The sequence below is a fragment of the Protopterus annectens genome, chromosome 16.part0 (assembly GCF_019279795.1).
Source record: "Protopterus annectens isolate FY-2018-M chromosome 16.part0, PAN1.0, whole genome shotgun sequence".
In the NCBI taxonomy this organism is placed as follows: domain Eukaryota; kingdom Metazoa; phylum Chordata; order Ceratodontiformes; family Protopteridae; genus Protopterus; species Protopterus annectens.
The window spans coordinates 150,787,778-150,805,553 of record NC_056750.1 but is presented as its reverse complement, the minus strand read 5'-3'; positions in this window follow the sequence as shown (position 1 = coordinate 150,805,553).

Below are 17,776 nucleotides of genomic sequence, written 5' to 3'. Positions count from 1 at the left end.
TTTCATGCCCTTGGGATAGCTAATGTTATGATGTTTGGTATTTTGCCTGTATTGTACTTTCAATTTGTACCATTGTACTGTAGTGTAGTGGAGTATAGTCAGCAATAAGGGCAAACTCCCTACTTAGCATGTAGAACCTTATGAACTCAAGTGGCAGAGCACCAGGCATTTGTTCTGAAAGTTTCATAATTATACAATGGCATCTCATTAGTATTAAAAAATGCATATGCTGATTGGCCAGCCCACCCAGCATGCCTGTTGTAAATCGAGCATATACCAATAGAAGAAAATCCAGCTGCTGAAGTACCATTCAGCACCCAGACTTTTATATTGATATATGCCACCGAGGGCAGACCAAATACAAGAAAAATCAGGTACATTCTGTAAAATTAAAGAAACAGAAATGTCCTTGATCTTCCATGTATTTTTGCACTGTTTTTGCAGATTGTTGTATCTCTGAAACTGTCTAGATGTTCAGAGAATGTGTATACTAATTAAAAAAAAAAGAAAAAAGCAAAAGAGATTATGCTTTCTCCGCTGCTTCTGTTTAACAACATTGATGTGCTGTGCAAGCATGGGAATGTAAGTCCTATTCCCATTTGCAGTACATCAGAAAACACAGAAGAACAGGTAAACAGTGAGGAAGAACAGTACAGCACCATTATACAAACACATTATTTAAGAAAGGTGTGCAATTTCTTTCATAGTATCATAGGACGTTACTAGGCTAATGGCTCTAGGACTCTTACAAGCTTAGACAAGTTCTACCCTTATTTCCATGATCAGCACCTATTGTCCCTGTCCAAGAGGGACATAGGTGGAACCCCGGGGTGAATTTATGTTTACTCATCCAGTTGTCCAGGTTGTGTTTGAAAACGGATAGTGAGGTGCTCTGTTTGACATGAAGTGGGAGTCTGTTCCAAAGATGTGGTAACCTCTGGGAGACAAATCTGTCCCTTCAGCATATTCTATTAATGTCACATATCAGGTTAATGTCTTTAGAGCAAATAGCTCCTGTGCCATTTGACTTATGGATATGCAGAATTTCCAATAAAGCAGGGTCAGAAATAGCCTTGTATGCAAGGCAGAAATTGCATCTGAGTAGTCTGTATGAAACCGAATAAAGTGAAAGTGATTTCAGATGATCCACTTAAGACAGATGCTGAAGACCTTGAATGTTCCTTGTGAAGAACATTTATTGTCTCTCCAGTTGTTTTAGGTACTGGGAAAGGTACACACCAAAAGAGGTACTGTACTTCATTACTGGCCTGATGAGGGAAGAGTACTGGGAGGTTATAACTTCTTTTTTTCTGGAGACAATACCCTTACTTATGAGATGAGCAATATAGAATGCCTTTCTTATCTCTGTAGAGACATGGTTGTCAAAGTTAAGGTTGCTCTCAACCTTTGTGCCCACTGCCCAAGTCTGTCAGCACTGAGTGCATACTTAGGGTGTTACTATTGATGTGGTAGTTAGCAGGAGCATTGCTCTTATCAAAAGGGATGATAATACTTTTTTTTTTGCATTGAGTTTAAGGCCATGACTTTGACACCAATCATTTGTTTAAGACCCTCTTTTGGGACATTGACATCATTTGGAGATTCTACTACCGCTCCCAGTTTGCAAACATTAGCAAACTTTTGTCAGCCACTGATCTTTAGTTTTTTCTTGTACTTCGGAAAAATAGATTCCAAACAGTAGAGGTCCCAGGACTGATCCCTGTGGAATGCCACTGGTTACAGGTCTCTTGTTGGAGGTGGATTCCCCTATTTTGATTATATGGGTTTTATCAGTGAGCCAGTTAGTGACCCATCTAATGATGTAAAGGTCAATACCTAGCTGGGTAAATTTGTCAATTATGCCTGAATGGGGGATAGTGTGAAACACCTTGGCTAAGTCTAGGTAGGCTGTATACATAGATTTCTCTTCATCCAAGGCCTTGGTGACTGCCTCGAAGAAGTCCACCAGGTTTAACAGGCATGATCTCCCTTTGACAAATCCAGACTGAGTAGGGTCAAGTGTTTGGAGGTACCTATATCCTTGTTGATAAGGTCCATGATGATTTGTACCATGGCCTTGCAGATAAGGCTAGTCAGGTTAATACATCTATAGTTCCCACGGTCAGTAGAAGCACCACCTTTGTGCAAGGGAATAACGGTGGCTGTTTTCCATTCAGCTGGGATGAAGCTGGGGCTTAGACTATGATTGAAAAGAGTACCCAATGATGTTACTAATTCTTTTTGGAGCCCATGTAGAACACAGCCTGGGATGTTATCAGGTCCCATAACTGTAGTGTTTTTGGCCTTAGAGAGGGTGTTTATGACTTGCTCTTTAGAAATACAAGGTAGGGGACAGGTGATAGGGATGTCATGGGGTACATGTGGTGGGGACAGGGGAGTGAAGATTGTACAGAACCTGTTGGCCAGCATGTTAGCTATGTCCACAGGCTAAGTATATATGGTATCATTAACTACCAGTTTGGCAGAAATCTGGGCCTTTCATTTTAGGTTACAGATGTAACTAAAAAATGCTTTATGGTTGTCCTTAGCTGAGGAAGCTAATTTGGATTCATAGTTTGCTTTGCAGGACATCAAACAAAGTCTTGTTTGCTTGTTTAAGCTAAGAAGGGAGTGTTTTCAGTTTAGGGCTCACTCCCTCTTACTCTTAGACAGCAATGCCTTCATCTTACTGTAAAGCCCGTTAATGACAGTTGTCCATCAGGCAGGTTTGCTCTTCCTAGAGGAGCTTGTTTCTATTAGGTATGGCCATGCCATTGCAGTTATACATGTGTTTGTATAAAGCATTGGTATAGAACTCGGCATAGTTGCCAGTTCCATATGAGGGGGAGGCGCAGTAAAGTTATTTATACCATCCTGTAAGAGGTTATAATCTGCTTTCGAGAAGTTCTTTATTTTATGCTGGGGGTGAGGATCAGGTGTGATAGTAACTTCAAATGACACTGATTTGTGGTCAGATCTCATCAGGGAAGACCTCATAGATGGGGTTCTACAGTGGTCCCCCATATTGTTAGGCACCAGATCAAGGATGTTGGCCCCCCTTGTGGGGGTGTCAACCAGCTGGTACAGGGTATTGGAGTTAACAAAGTCAAGGAACCTTTGTGCAAGTGAGTTTGAGCACAAGTACTTTACACAGTCAATGGATGGGTAGTTAAAGTTGCCCAAAACCATGGTGTTTGGATGTATCTTAATAGACTCAAGTAAATCCAAATATCCAGAGTGGGTGTCCTGATTCATGAAGGGGGTCCTGTAGCTGGCAATGACTTGAATAGGTGTCCTACCAACAGTTAATTGCATTTAAAGTATCTCCAGAGAAACATACTGTTTAACCAATTTGGAGGTGTAGTTATCGTTACTGAATACTGATACATGAGCTCCTTTAGTTTTCACACCTTGTTTGTGGTCTGAACACGTGGCAGGAGGTGTAACCCAGTATGGCTAGGGTGCTGTCCACAGCCTTGAACCAGGTCTCTGTGACTGCACAAATGCCTGTGTCTTCCAAAGTGAAGACTGCTTCCAGTGAGTGCAGTTTCATGTTAGGACTCCTAGTGTTTAGCAGCATAACCTTGAGGATGTTTTTAGATGGAGTTTGTACATCACAAATTTTGTCCTTGAGACACTGCCTAAAAAGACACTATGGGGGTGGCAAGAGCCTTAGTCAGTAGCCAAAATTCCAGGGGTGACAGATGAAGACCATTTCTGGCAAAGCATTGAGGTCTGTCAATCATGTCATCCCAGGCTGACAGATACTGGATCCCCTTAGAATGACACCAGAAACTAAGCCAATTATTAAAGTTAATTATTTTCTGTTTGTATTGAGGTGAAAGTAAAATGCTGCTTAAGGCTAGGGCATACCTGCCTGAGACACATAGTCCGAGTACTCAGTCATCTCTCTCTTCATATAGTTCAGAGAGGTACATCTCAAGTCATTCACACCAACGTGGACTATGACGGAGTCATAACAGTACCTGGTCTTGAGAGACTTGAGTGCATGTTTGATATGGCATCTTCTGGCACCTGACAGACAGCTGACTGTCACCTTTTCCTTATCCAGCCTGGTGTGAGGGACATCTGTGTTTCTCACAATGGAATCACCTATGATTAATATGTTTGATTTTGTATTTTGCCTTAAGGGCTTGACAAGTGAGACACTGGTGAATGAGCTATTATGTGTATTGTGTTCTGCAGGGAAAGTATTATGTACAGTGTGCTTTTGTGTGGGTTTGGGATGACTCTGGTTTTTAGGTATGTTTCCTGTGAGGACCTCCACATATGTAGGTATATGTGATGTGGGTTTGGGTGAAGTAGGAGGTGAGGTGTGCATGCTGACAGCCCACTCTTTGTCATATCTATTGACTGGTGTGTATGAGAGCATGGATTCAAGGCTCTTAATATAGTTGCATCTCTCATATGTTGAATTTGTGTGGACTAGGAGTAGAGTGTTGCCTGTGAACATGAGGTAGTTGCTACACTGCCTCAGGATGCCCATGTCGACCAAGCTGGCTGGAAAAACTGTGGGAAATTGTCTGTCCATAGTGTTAGGTAAATTTATATTGTCAGGAAAAGAGGTCGCACTTAGGAATGGTTAGTGGGTGAAAGGTGTGTTGTACCTCTGAGGCTAGACTTAGTGTTGCACCTGACAGTAGATCAGGACCGTGAAAACCTTGGGAGGACCAGAAACAAAGTGTTAAGGGAAAATTTAACAAGCAAAACCATTTGCATCTGTAACCACCAATGGTAACCACCACTATGTGGCAGTAAACAATGATGCACTGTATGCAATCAAGCACAAACGCAGGGGCTAAATAAAACAAGAAAAAAAAACTTTTAACTCAAACTAGCCAAAAAGGGTTCTCCCTCTCTCTGAGGTCTAGTCAAATAACCCTGAATTAGATGGGACCCAGTCAGCGCTGTCCTCCCACAAGGGTGCAGAAGGGCCTTCACCAACAAAGATGGCTTGAATGTGATGCTCAGAAGTTACAAAACAGACCCAGAAATAGCAAACCTGGAACTGGGATATGTTACAGCTGAACTAGTACTGTATACAGTAAAATATGGCAAAAAACAGTTCAGAGAATTCAAACAGACAGCAGAATCCAAATACAAATTAAAAGTGCAATATAAGAGCAATAACAGGCACTTAAAGTTAGTTTAAAGCAACAGATGCCTCAAATTATTCAGTATCTCAGTGAAGAGCTGATTTTAGTGCTGATGTAATGACATACAGTTTAGAAGCAGCAAATCTGAATCAAGCCTAGGCTATAAAATGCAGAAATACTAGAAATTCAAAGTGTATAAAATCACAGTCATAACGGCAAGCAAAAAAAGCTGTTTCAATAAAGTAGCAGGCTTAGAAGGGTGTAGGCCACACTCTCCCACCACACTGTGTAATGTAAGACAACTGGTTTTGGATCCAAGTACTTATGCCAGAACTAAGATACTTCAGAATAACAGGCACAATAGGTATTCAGCCAGCAATGTCCAGCTTAGAAGGATGTATGCTATCCTCTCCTGCCACAAGAGATTGGACCACAAATTCTTCTAATGTAAAATAACTGGTTTGGAACCCAAGTGCTTGAACCAGAATAAAGACACTTAGAATAACTGACACAATAAGCCTTCACCAGTAATTTCCAGCTTAGAAGGGTGTAGGCAGCACTCTCCTGCAACAGGAGTCTAGACCACAACCCTCCTGATGTAAAATAACTGGTTTGAAGCCCAAATACTTAAACCAGAACTAAATCACGTTCAGAATAACAGACACAATGAGCTTTCAATCAATTCCCAGCTTAAAAAGTTGTAGTCTATCTTCTCCTGTCACAAATCTTCCTAATGTAAAATAACTGTTTTGGAAGCAAAGTGCTTAAACAAGAACAAAGACACTTAGAACAGCAGATACAATGAGCCTTCATCCAGCAATTCCCTGCTCAGAAAGGTAGAGGTTACTCGCTCCTCCCACAAGAGTGTAGATGACAAAAGTTCATAATGTGAAATAACTAGCCTGAAGCCCAACTCCTTAAACCAAAACTAAGAGACTTAGAGTAACAGTTACAGTTCATTAAACCAAATAAGTAAATACAGCACAGGGTTGTTAAATATCACTGAAACAGTTAGTGCAAGTGCAAAGAATATATTTATATCAGTTTTGTATTTGCATATGGTTTTAGAAAAATCCAAATATTTTAGCCAGTCACAAGTAAACAGCCAGGCACAAAAGACCAGCATATTACAAAATGTAATTCTTTTATACGAGCAAGATGAAAGACTTTTCTAAAGTTAAACTCAGGCCAATCAGATAAAAACACAAAAAACTACTGACCAGAAGCTCCCACCTAAACAAAATGGTATCCTGGGCTGCGTTTTACATGAGCTCCAAGAAGAACTGAACCCTCACTTAAAATCACTGTTCAGTCTCAGCCTTACAACAGGATATGTACCCAAAGAATGGAGTACAGCAACAGTGGTCCCACTTCATAAAGGTGGTGCCACAACGGACCCCGGAAACTATCGCCCTATAAGCCTAACTAGCCTGGTCTGCAAAGCTATGGAGCATATCATCATGGAACTCATAAACAAAGACATTGGGAACCTCCAAACACTGGATCCTACCCAATTCGGCTTGGTTAAGGGCAGATCTTGCCTCTTGAACCTGGTCAATTTTTTTGAAACAGTCACCAAGGCCATAGATGAAGGGAAGGTAGTCCACACAGCTTACCTTGACCTTGCAAAAGCCTTCAACACAATACCCCACTCGGGCATCATAAATAAGCTCACCAGCTTAAATATCAACCCCTATGTCACAAAATGGGTTGCAAACTGGCTTAGGGATAGAACCCACATGGTCAGAATTGCAGGTGCCATGTCAGACTCTAAACCAGTTACAAGTGGCGTCCCACAAGGCTCAGTCCTGGGACCTCTCTTGTTTGGTATATATTTCTCTGAGGTACAGGCTAACACAGGAGGACTATGGCTGACAAAGTTTGCAGATGACTGCAAACTGGGGGCCATAATCAACTTGCGTGCTGACACAAGCATCCTCCAAAAAGGTCTCACAGAGATGGATAACTGGTGCCAGAGCCATGGCCTAAAGCTAAATGCCAAAAAGTGCATAGTCATCCCCTTTGGGAAAAACAAAGTGCCCACAAATTACCACATAGGTGGTAATCCATTGGCACGGAAGAAGTAATTAGGGATTTGGGGGCCCAAGTAGATTGCAATCTCTCCTTTGACAATCACATTGCCAAAGTGGTTAGAAAGACATTCTATATAGCCCACCTTATCACGAAGGGGTTCACATCTAGATCAAGAGAGGTCATTGTGCCCCTCTACTCATCACTCATCAGGCCCATAATTGAATACAATGCCTCATTTGGGATGTACCTTACCCGACACCTGTTACAACTAGAAAGACCCCAAAAGTACATCACCAAGAGGATCAAGGGACTCAAACAGATGCCCTACACAGTTAGGCTAAAGAAACTCCAGCTCTACTCAGTTGCTTACCGCCTACTCAGAGGCGATCTGTGCCTGATGTATAAAGCCATGTCCAACCCAGAATTAATGGACATGCTCCATCTCAAGAAATCCAAATCCATCAGAACTACACACTCCAGTGATTTAAACCTCAGCACAGAAATAAATAGAACATGCTGGAGAGACAGATTCATATCCCAGAGGCTCCCCTCACTCTGGAACAAAATCCCAATCCATGTCAGACAGAGCCCCTCAATGACCCTCTTCAAGAAGAATCTTGATGTTTGGATGGGAGATAATAAATTTACCCCTGGGATCTCTTCTGTGTCACTGCTAGACAGAGGCATGGTAAAGTAACCTTAAATGGGCTATCTTCTGTGACCTACTATATAGAGGCACAGTCAACTAATCTAAGAAGGGTGGTGAAAGCCAAACACACTCTGGCTAGGCTTGTAAATGCCCTAGGGCAGATAGCCTAGTATCAACCTATGAACCTATGAACCTATGAAAGAGAATCAGAACAGATTTGAGGATTCCTGCAGTGTCAGTAATCCTTGAAAATCAGGTCACTAAGCAAAAGATATGTTCACAAAATACAGTTTTTGCAGAATACTGTTAAAACAACAACCAAACAGTAGTACAATAACAAGCAGAGTGAGATTCTGTAACAAGTACAATCTGAAAAGCAGTGATAAATTCAACCAAATAAATAAATGCAGCACATAATTGTTATATATTACTGAAACAGTTAGAGCAAGTGCAAAAATCTATACTCATATCAGCTTTGTATTTCCAGATGGTTTTAGAAGAAATCCAAATCTTGTAGCCAGCCACAAGTGAACAGCCGAGTATAAAAGAGCAGAATTTTACAAAATGTAATTTTTTTATACCAGCAAGATGAAAGACTTTTCTAAAATTAATCCTTCTGGCCAATCAGATAAAAACACAAAAAAGCTATTGAACAGTAATCCCCACCTAAATAAAATGGAGACAGAATCAGTGCAGAAGTAAGGACTTCTGCAGTATCAAGAATCCTTAGAAAGATGTTCACTAAGCCTGAGTTATGTTCACAAAACATAGCTTTTGCAGAATAGTGTTAAAATAGCAACTTAGGAGAAGTACATTAACAAGCAGATGGAGTTTCCTTAACAAGTGCAGGCTGAAAAGCAGTGATGAATTCAACCAAAAAAAATAAATGCAGCACAGGATTGTTAAATATCGCTGAAACAGTTTGAGAAAGTGCAAAAAATATACATATATCAGCCTTGTATTTCCAGATGGTTTTAGAAGCAATCCAAATCCTGTAGCCAGGCACAGATGAAATACCAGGTACAAAAGAGCCGAATCTTACAAAATGTAATTCTTTTATACCAGTAAGGTGAAACACGTTTCTAAAGTTAAACCCTCAGGCCAATCAGATAAAACACAAAAAGCTATTTACCAGTACTCCCCAATGAAATAAAATGGAGACAGAATCAGAGCTGATTTAAGGATTCTTGCAGAATCAAGAATACTTCAAAATAAGTTCACTAAGCCCGAGATATGTTCACAAAACAGCTTTTGCAGAATAGTGCAACAATTGCACCCTAGGAGAAGTACTTTAACAAACAGATGGAGTTTCATTAACAAGTGCAGGCTGAAAAACATTGATAAATTCAACAAAACAAATAAATGCAGTAAATGATTGTTAAATATCACTGAAACATATTGAGGAAGTATGAGCAAATATACCTATATCAGCTTTGTAATTCCAGATGGTTTTGGAAGCAATACAAATCTTGTAGCCAGCCACAAGTGAACAGCCAGGCACAAAATAACAGAATCATACAAAATGTGATACTTTTATGCCATCAAGATGAAAAACTTTTCTAAAGATTAATCCTCAGGCCAATCAAACAAAAACATAACAAGCTATTGACCAGTAGTTCACGTCTAAATAAAATGGACACAGAATCAGGACAGAAGTAAGGATTCCTGCAGTATCATGATTCTTTCTAAATAAGTTCACTAACCCTGAGATATGTTCACAAAACACAGCTTTTGCAGAATAGTGTTAAAATAACCAGCAGATTGAGTTTTTTTAACAAGTGCTGACTGAAAAGCTGTGATAAATTCAACCAAATAAGTAAATGCAGAACAGGATTGTTATATATCTCTGAAAAAGTTAGACCAAGTGCAAACAATATACTTATATCAGTATGTATTTCCATATGGTTTTAGAAGCAAACCAAATCTTGTAACCAGCCAGAGGTGAATAGCCAGACACAAAAGAGCAGAATCTTACAAAATGAAATTCATGTATACCAGCAAGATGAAATACTTTTCTAAAGTTAAACCCTCAGGCCAATCAGATAAAACCACAAAAAGCTATTGATCAGTAGTTCCCACCTAAATAAAATGGAGACAGAATCAAAACAGATTTAATGATTCCTGCAGTATCAAGAATTCCTGGAAATAAGTTCACTAAACCTGAGATATGTTCACAATACATAGCCTTTCCAGAATATTGTTAAAATAGGAACCTAGGAGAAGTATATTAACAAGCAGGTGGAGTTTCTTTAAGCATTTCAGGCTGAAAAGCAGTAATAAATTCAACGAAATAAATAAATGCAGCACAGGATTATTAAATATCACTCAAACAGTTTGAGGAAGTGCAAACAAATATACTTATATCAGCTTTGTATTTCCAGAGGGTTTTAGAGGCAATATAAATCTTGTAACCAGCCACAGGTCAGGTGAACAGCCAGGCACAAAAGAGCAGAAACTTATCAAATGTAATTCTTCTATATCAGCAAGATTAAAGACTTTTATAAAGTTAAAACCTCAGGCCAGTCAGATAAAAATGCAAAAAGCTATTGACAAGTAGTTCACACCTAAATAAAATGAGGCAAAATCAGAACAGATTTGACGATTCCTGCAGTGTCAATAATCCTTGGAAATAAGGTCACTAAGCCAGAGATATGTTTACAAAACACAGCTTTTGCAGAATACTGTTAAAACAACAACCTAATAGTAGTACAGTAACAAGGAGATCGAGATTCTGTAACAAGAACAAGCTGAAAAGCAGTGATAAATTCAACAAAATAAATAAATGCAGCACATGATTTTTATATATTACTGAAACAGTTAGAGCAAGTGGAAAAAATATACTCATATCAGCTTTGTATTTCCAGATGGTTTTAGAAGGAATCCAAATCTTGCAGACAGCCACAACTCAACAGCCGTATGCAAAAGAACAGAGGCTTACAAAATGTAATTTTTTATACCAGCAAGATGAAAGACTTTTCTAAAGTTAAACCTTCTGGCCAATCAGATAAAAACACAAAAAAACTATTGAGCAGTAGTTCCTACCTAAATAAAATGGAGATAGAATCAGTACAGAAGTAAGGATTTCTGCAGTACAAGAATCCTTAGAAATAATTTCACTAAGCCTGAGATATGTTCACAAAACACAGCTTTTGCAGAATAGTGTTAAAATAGCAACATAGAAGAAGTACATCATTAAGAAGATGGAGTTTCCTTAACAAGTGCAGGTTCAAAAGCAGTGATGAATTCAACCAAAAAATAAATAAATGCAGCACAGGATTGTTAAATATCACTGAAAGAGTTTGAGAAAGTGCAAAAAATATACTTATATCAGCCTTGTATTTCCATATGGTTTTAGAAGCAATCCAAATCCTGTAGCCAGGCACAGGTGAACAACCAGGCACAAAAGAGCAGAATCTTAGAAAATGTAATTCTTTTATACCAGCAAGGTGAAACACTTTTCTAAAGTTAAACCCTCAGCCCAATCAGATAAAACACAAAAAGCTATATGCCAGTACTCCCCACCAAAATAAAATTGAGACAAAATCAAAACTGTTTTAAGGATTTCTACAGAATCACGAATACTCGCAAATTAGTTCACTAAGCCTGAGATGTTCACAAAACACAGCTTTTGCAGAATAGTGTAAACATAGCAAACTAGGAGAAGTACATTAATAAACAGTTGGAATTTCTTTAACAAGTGCAGGCTGAAAAACATTGATAAATTCAACAAAACAAATAAATGTAGCACAGGATTGTTAAATATCACTGAAACAGATTGAGGAAGTATGAGTAAATATACTTATATCAGCTTTGTATTTCCAGATGATTTTTAGAAGCAATACAAATCATGTAGCCAGCCACAGATGAACAGCTAGGCATAAAAGAACGAGGGGGGGGGGGGAATAATGCAAAATGTAATACTTTTATGCCATCAAGATAAAAGAATTTTCTAAAGTTTAATCCTCAGGCCAATCAGAAAAAACATAAAAAGCTGTTGATCAGGAGTTCCCACCTAAATAAATGGACACAGAATCAGGACAGAAGTAAAGATTCCTGCAGTATCAAGAGTCTTTCTAAATAAGTTCACTAACCCTAAGATGTGTTCACAAAACACAGCTTTTGCAGAATAGTGTTAAAATAACAACCAGCAAATGGAGTTTCTTTAATAAGTGCTGACTGAAAAACTGTGATAAATTCAACCAAATAAGCAAATGCAGCACAGGATTGTTACATATCTCTGAAACAGAGCAAGTGCAAACAATATACTTATATCAGAAATGTATTTACATATGGTTTTAGAAGCAATCCAAATCTTGTAATCAGCCACTGGTGAATAGCCAGACAAAAAACAGCAGAATCTTACAAAATGCAATTCATTTATAACAGCTAGATGAAATACTTTTCTAAAGTTAAATCCTAAGGCTAATCAGATAAAAACAGAAAAAGCTACTGAGCAGTAGTTCCCACCTAAATAAAATAGAGACAAAATCAGGACAGAATTAATAATTACTGCGGCATCCAGAATTCTTGGAAATAAGTTAACTAAGCCTGCAATATATTCACAAAACATAGCTTTTGCAGAATACTGTTAAAATAGTAACCTAGGAGAAGTACATTAACAAGCAGATGGAGTTTCTTTAACAAGTGCAGGCTAAAAAGCAGTAATAAATTCAACAAAATAAATAAATGGAGAACATGATTGTTAAATATAACTGAAACAGTTTGAGGAAGTGCAAAAAAATATACTTATATCAGCTTTGTATTTCCGGATGGTTTTAGAAGCATTACAAATCTTGTAGCCAGCCACAGGTGAACAGCCAGGCACAAAAGAGCAGAATCTTATAAAATATAACTCTTTTATACCAGCAAGATAAAAGACTTTTCTAAAGTTAAACCTCAGGCCACTCAGATAAAAACAGAAAAAGCTATTTACAAGTACTCCCCACGGAAATAAAATGGAGACAGAATTAGAACTGATCTAAGGATTCCTGCAGAATTAAGAATATTTGGAAATATGTTCACTAAGCCTAAGATATGTTCACAAAACACAGCTTTTGCAGAATAGTGTAAAAATAGTAACCTAGGAGAAATACATTAACAAACAGATGGAGTTTCTTTAACAAGTGCAGGCTGAAAAACATTGATAAATTCAACAAAACAAATAAATGCAGCACAGAATTGTTAAATATCACTGAAACAGATTGAGGAAGTATGAGCAAATATACTTATATCAGCTTTGTATTTCCAGATGGGTTTAGAAGCAATACAAAGCGTGTAACAAGCCACAGGTGAACAGCCAGGCACAAAAGAATGTAATCATACAAAATGTAATAGTTTTATGCCATCAAGATGAAAGACTTTTCTAAAGTGTAATCCTCAGGCCAATCAGGCAAAAACATAAAAAGCTATTGACAAGTAGTTCCCACCTAAATAAAATGGACAAAGAATCAGGGCAGAAGTAAGGATTCCTGCAGTATCAAGATTCTTTTGAAATAAGTTCACTAACCCTGAGCTGTGTTCACAAAACACAGCTTTTGCAGAATAGTGTTAAAATAACAGCCAGCAGATGGAGTTTCTTTAACAAGTGCTGATTGAAAAACTGTAATAAATTCAATCAATTAAGTAAATGCAGCACAGGATTGTTACATATCTATGAAACAGTTAGAGCAAGTACAAACAATATACTTATATCAGGTATGCATTTCCATATGGTTTTAGAAGCAATCCAAATCTGTGGTATCAAGAATTCTTGGAAAGAACTTCACTAAGCCTGAAATATGTTCACAAAACATAGCTTTTGTAGAATACTGTTAAAATAGGAACCTAGAAGAAGTACATTAACAAGCAGATTGAGTTTCTTTAATAAGTGCAGGCTGAAAAGCAGTGATGAATTCAACAAAAAAATAAATGCAGCACATGATTAAATATCACTGAAAGAGTTTGAGAAAGTGCAAAAAAATATACTTATATCAGTTTGGATTTCCAGATGGTTTTAGAAGCAAAAAAAATCTTATAGCCAGCCACAGGTGACCATCCAGGCACAAAAGAGCAGACTCTTATGAAATGTCATTCTTTTATATCAGCAAGATGAAAGACTTTTCTAAAGTTAAACCCTCAGGCCAATCAGATAAAAACACAAAAAGCTATTGACCAGTAGTTTCCACGTAAATAAAATGGAGGCAGAATCAGAACAGATTTAAGGCTTCCTGCAGTGTCAAGAATCCTTGGAAATAAAGTCACAAAGCCAGAGATATGTTCACAAAACACAGCTTTTGCAGAATACTGTTAAAACAACAACCTAATAGCAATTGAGTAACAAGCAGATGGAGTTTCTGTAACAAGTACAGGCTGAAAAGCAGTGATAAATTCAACAAAATAAATAAATGCAGCAAAAGATTGTTATATATTACTGAAACAGAGCAAGTGCAAAAAACTGTACTTATATCAGCTTTGTATTTCCAGATAGTTTTAGAAATAATCCAAATCTTCTAGCCAGCCACAAGTAACAGGCAGGTACAAAAAACAGAATCTTATAAAATGTATTTTTTTACACTAGCAAGATGAAAGACTTTTCTAAAGTTAAACCCTCAGGCCACTCAGATAAAAAAACAAAAAGCTATTGACCAGTTGTTCCCACCAAAATACAATGGAGACAGAATCAGTACAGAGGGCTTTCTACAGTATCAAGAATCCTTAGAGATAAGTTCACAAAGCCTGAGATATGTTCGCAAAAACACAGCTTTTGCAGAATAGTGTTAAAATAATAACCTGGGAAAGGTACATTAACAAGCAGATGGAGTTTCTTTAATTTAACAAGTGCAGGCTGAAAAGTGATGAATTCAACAAAAAAAAATAAATGCAGCACAGGATTGTTAAATATCACTGAAAGGGTTTGAGAAAGTGCAAAAATATATTTGTATCAGCTTTATATTTCCAGATGGTTTTAGAAGCAATCCAAATCTTGTAGTCTGGCACAGGTGAACAACCAACACAAAAGAGCAGAATCTTAAAAATGTAATTGTTTTATACCAGCAATATGAAACACCTTTCTAAATTTAAACCCTCAGGCCAATCATACAAAACACAAAACACTATTTACCAGTACTCCCCACCTAAATAAAACAGAGACAGAATCAGAACAGATTTAAGGATTCCTGCAGAATCAAGAATACTTGGAAATAAGTTCATTAACCCTCAGCTATGTTCACAAAACACAGATTTTGCAGTATACTGCTAAAACAACAACTTAAGAGCAGTTCAGTAACAAGCAGTTAGAGTTCCCTAACAAGTGCAGGCTGAAAAATAGTGATAAATTCAACTGAATACATAATGTCACTGTATAATAGTAGTAACCGACACCTGGATGTGAGTAATGCTGTATTGTCCCATGGCTGCTTTTGTTTGATCACTCAGGCCTCACCCTTGTGATCAAACCACATAAACTGTGGGTAAATCAAACATTACACAAACCCAGTTTTTGATTATTACTTAACTGACACATGGGATGCACTCCCTCTTTGAAGCACTAGGAAAATATTGTATGTTAATATGTAACAGGCCCATGTCAAATGCATCTGTGCTACAACTCGTAACTCTCCAGATTATCATAGCATGTCCATATTTTTGCTTCATAATTTAAACTTGTTCCTCATAAAATTAGTATTTTTCTGAAAATCACCAAGGATTGAAGTCACTAAATAATGACATACGTTTGCATTCCAGACTTCTTGTCCTTCAGAGAATGCATGCTAACAGAAATCTTGCTATTCTAGTAAGTTTGTAAGGTTGGAAGAGCAATATTTAAAATCTGTCCCTGTTTTGAGGCCTTTGTCTCCTCGTTATTTTAGTCTTTATCTAGATTTCTTTCCCTAAGAGGTTTAGATGTATGATGTGTGCATACCATGAAAAGATTATTAAAATGAGGGTATGCCATCACAAGTTAAGAAAGCAAAACATTTTTCTAATTGTTGAAAGGTATCCTATGCCTCTTTGGTCCTTTTAGTATGCATGGACATCTTACTCCTACACCAACCCAGGAACTGGAAAGGGTGTACATAAAAAGAAAGGGCTTCTACTCCATTAACTGCCACAGGTCAGGTGAACAGCCAGGCACAAAAGAACAGAATCTTATCAAATGTAATTCTTTTATATCAGCAAGATGAAAGACTTTTATAAAGTTAAAACCTCAGGCCAATCAGATAAAAACACAAAAAGCTATTGACCAGTAGTTCCCACCTAAATAAAATTGAGACATAATCAAAACAGATTTAAGGATTCCTGCAGAATCAAGAATACTTAGAAATAAGTTCACTAAGCCTGAGAAATGTTCACAAAATGCAGCTTTTGAAGAATTCTGTTAAAAAAGCAACCTAGGAGAAGTACATTAACAAGCAGATGTAGTTTCTTTAACAAGTGCAAGCTGAAAAGCATTGATAAATTCAACCAAACAAACAAAAGCAACACAGGAGTGTTATATATTACTTAAACAATTAGAACCAGTGCAAAAAATATACTTATATCAGCTTTGTATTTCCAGATGGTTTGAGGACCAATCCAAATCTTGTAGCCAGCCACAGGTAAACAGCCAGGTACAAAAGAGCAGACTTTACAAAATGTATTATCTTATACCAGCAAGATGAAAGACTTTTCTAAAGTTAAACAATCAGTCCAATCAGATAAAAACACATAAATCTATTGAGCAGTAGTTCCATCCTAAATAAAATGGAGACAGACTCATAACAGATTTAAAGATTCCTGCAGTATCAAGAATCCTTGAAAATAAGTTCAATAAGCTTGAGATATATTCACAAACCACAGGTTTTGCAGAATACTATAAAAACAACAACATAAAAGGAGTTCAGTAACAAGCAGTTGGAGTTTCCTAACACGTGCAGGCTGAAAAGTAGTGATAACCAGAAAAATAAATAAATGCAGCACAGAATTGTTAAATATCACTGAAACAGTTAGAGCTAGTGCAATAACATCGATGTATATCAGGTTTTTATTTACAGCTGGTTTTAGGAACAATCCAAACATTGTAGCCAGCCACAGGTGAACAGCCAGGCACAAATGAGTAGAATCTTACAAAATGTAATTCTCATACCAGCAAGGTGAAAGCCTTTTCTAAAGTTAAACCCTCAGGCCAATCAGATTAAAACACAAAAAAACTATTGACCAGTAGTTCCCACCTAAATAAAATGGAGAGAGAATCAGAAAAGATGTAAGGATTCTTGCAGTATCAAAAATACTTGGAAATAAGTTCACTAACACTCAGGTATGTTCACAAAACACAACCTTTGCAGAATACTATTAAAACAACTTAAGAGCAGTTCAGTAACAAGCAGTTGGAATTTCTTTAACAAGTGCAGGCTAAAAATCAGTGATAAATTCAACAAAATAACTAAATGCAGCACAGAACTGTTAAATATCACTGAAACAGAGCAAGTGCAAAAAAAATATTTATATCAGCTTTCTATTTCCAGATGGTTTTAGGAGAAATCCAAATCTTGTAGCCAGCCAAAGGTGAACAGCCAGGCACAAAAGAGCAGTCTTTATAAAATGTAATTATTTTATACCAGCGAGGTGGAAGACTTTTCTAAAGTTAAACACTCAGTCCCATCAGATAAAAACATATAAATCTATTGACCAGTAGTTCCCACCTAAATAAAATGGAGACAGACTCAGAACAGATTTAAAGATTCCTGCAGTATCAAGAATCCTTGGAAATAAATTCACTAAGCTTGAGATATATTCACAAAACACAGGTTTTGCAGAATACTGTTAAAACAACTTAAGAGCAGTTCAGTAGCAAGCAGTTGGAGTTTCCTAACAAGTGCAGGCTGAAAAACAGTGATAAATTTAACCAAATAAAAAAATTATCCCCGGGATTCACGAAGCTTGATTTTTTTCATGCAGGAACAGTGTAACCACTCCTGCATGGAAAATGGTGACCTTGTGATGAAGGTTTATGCCGTTT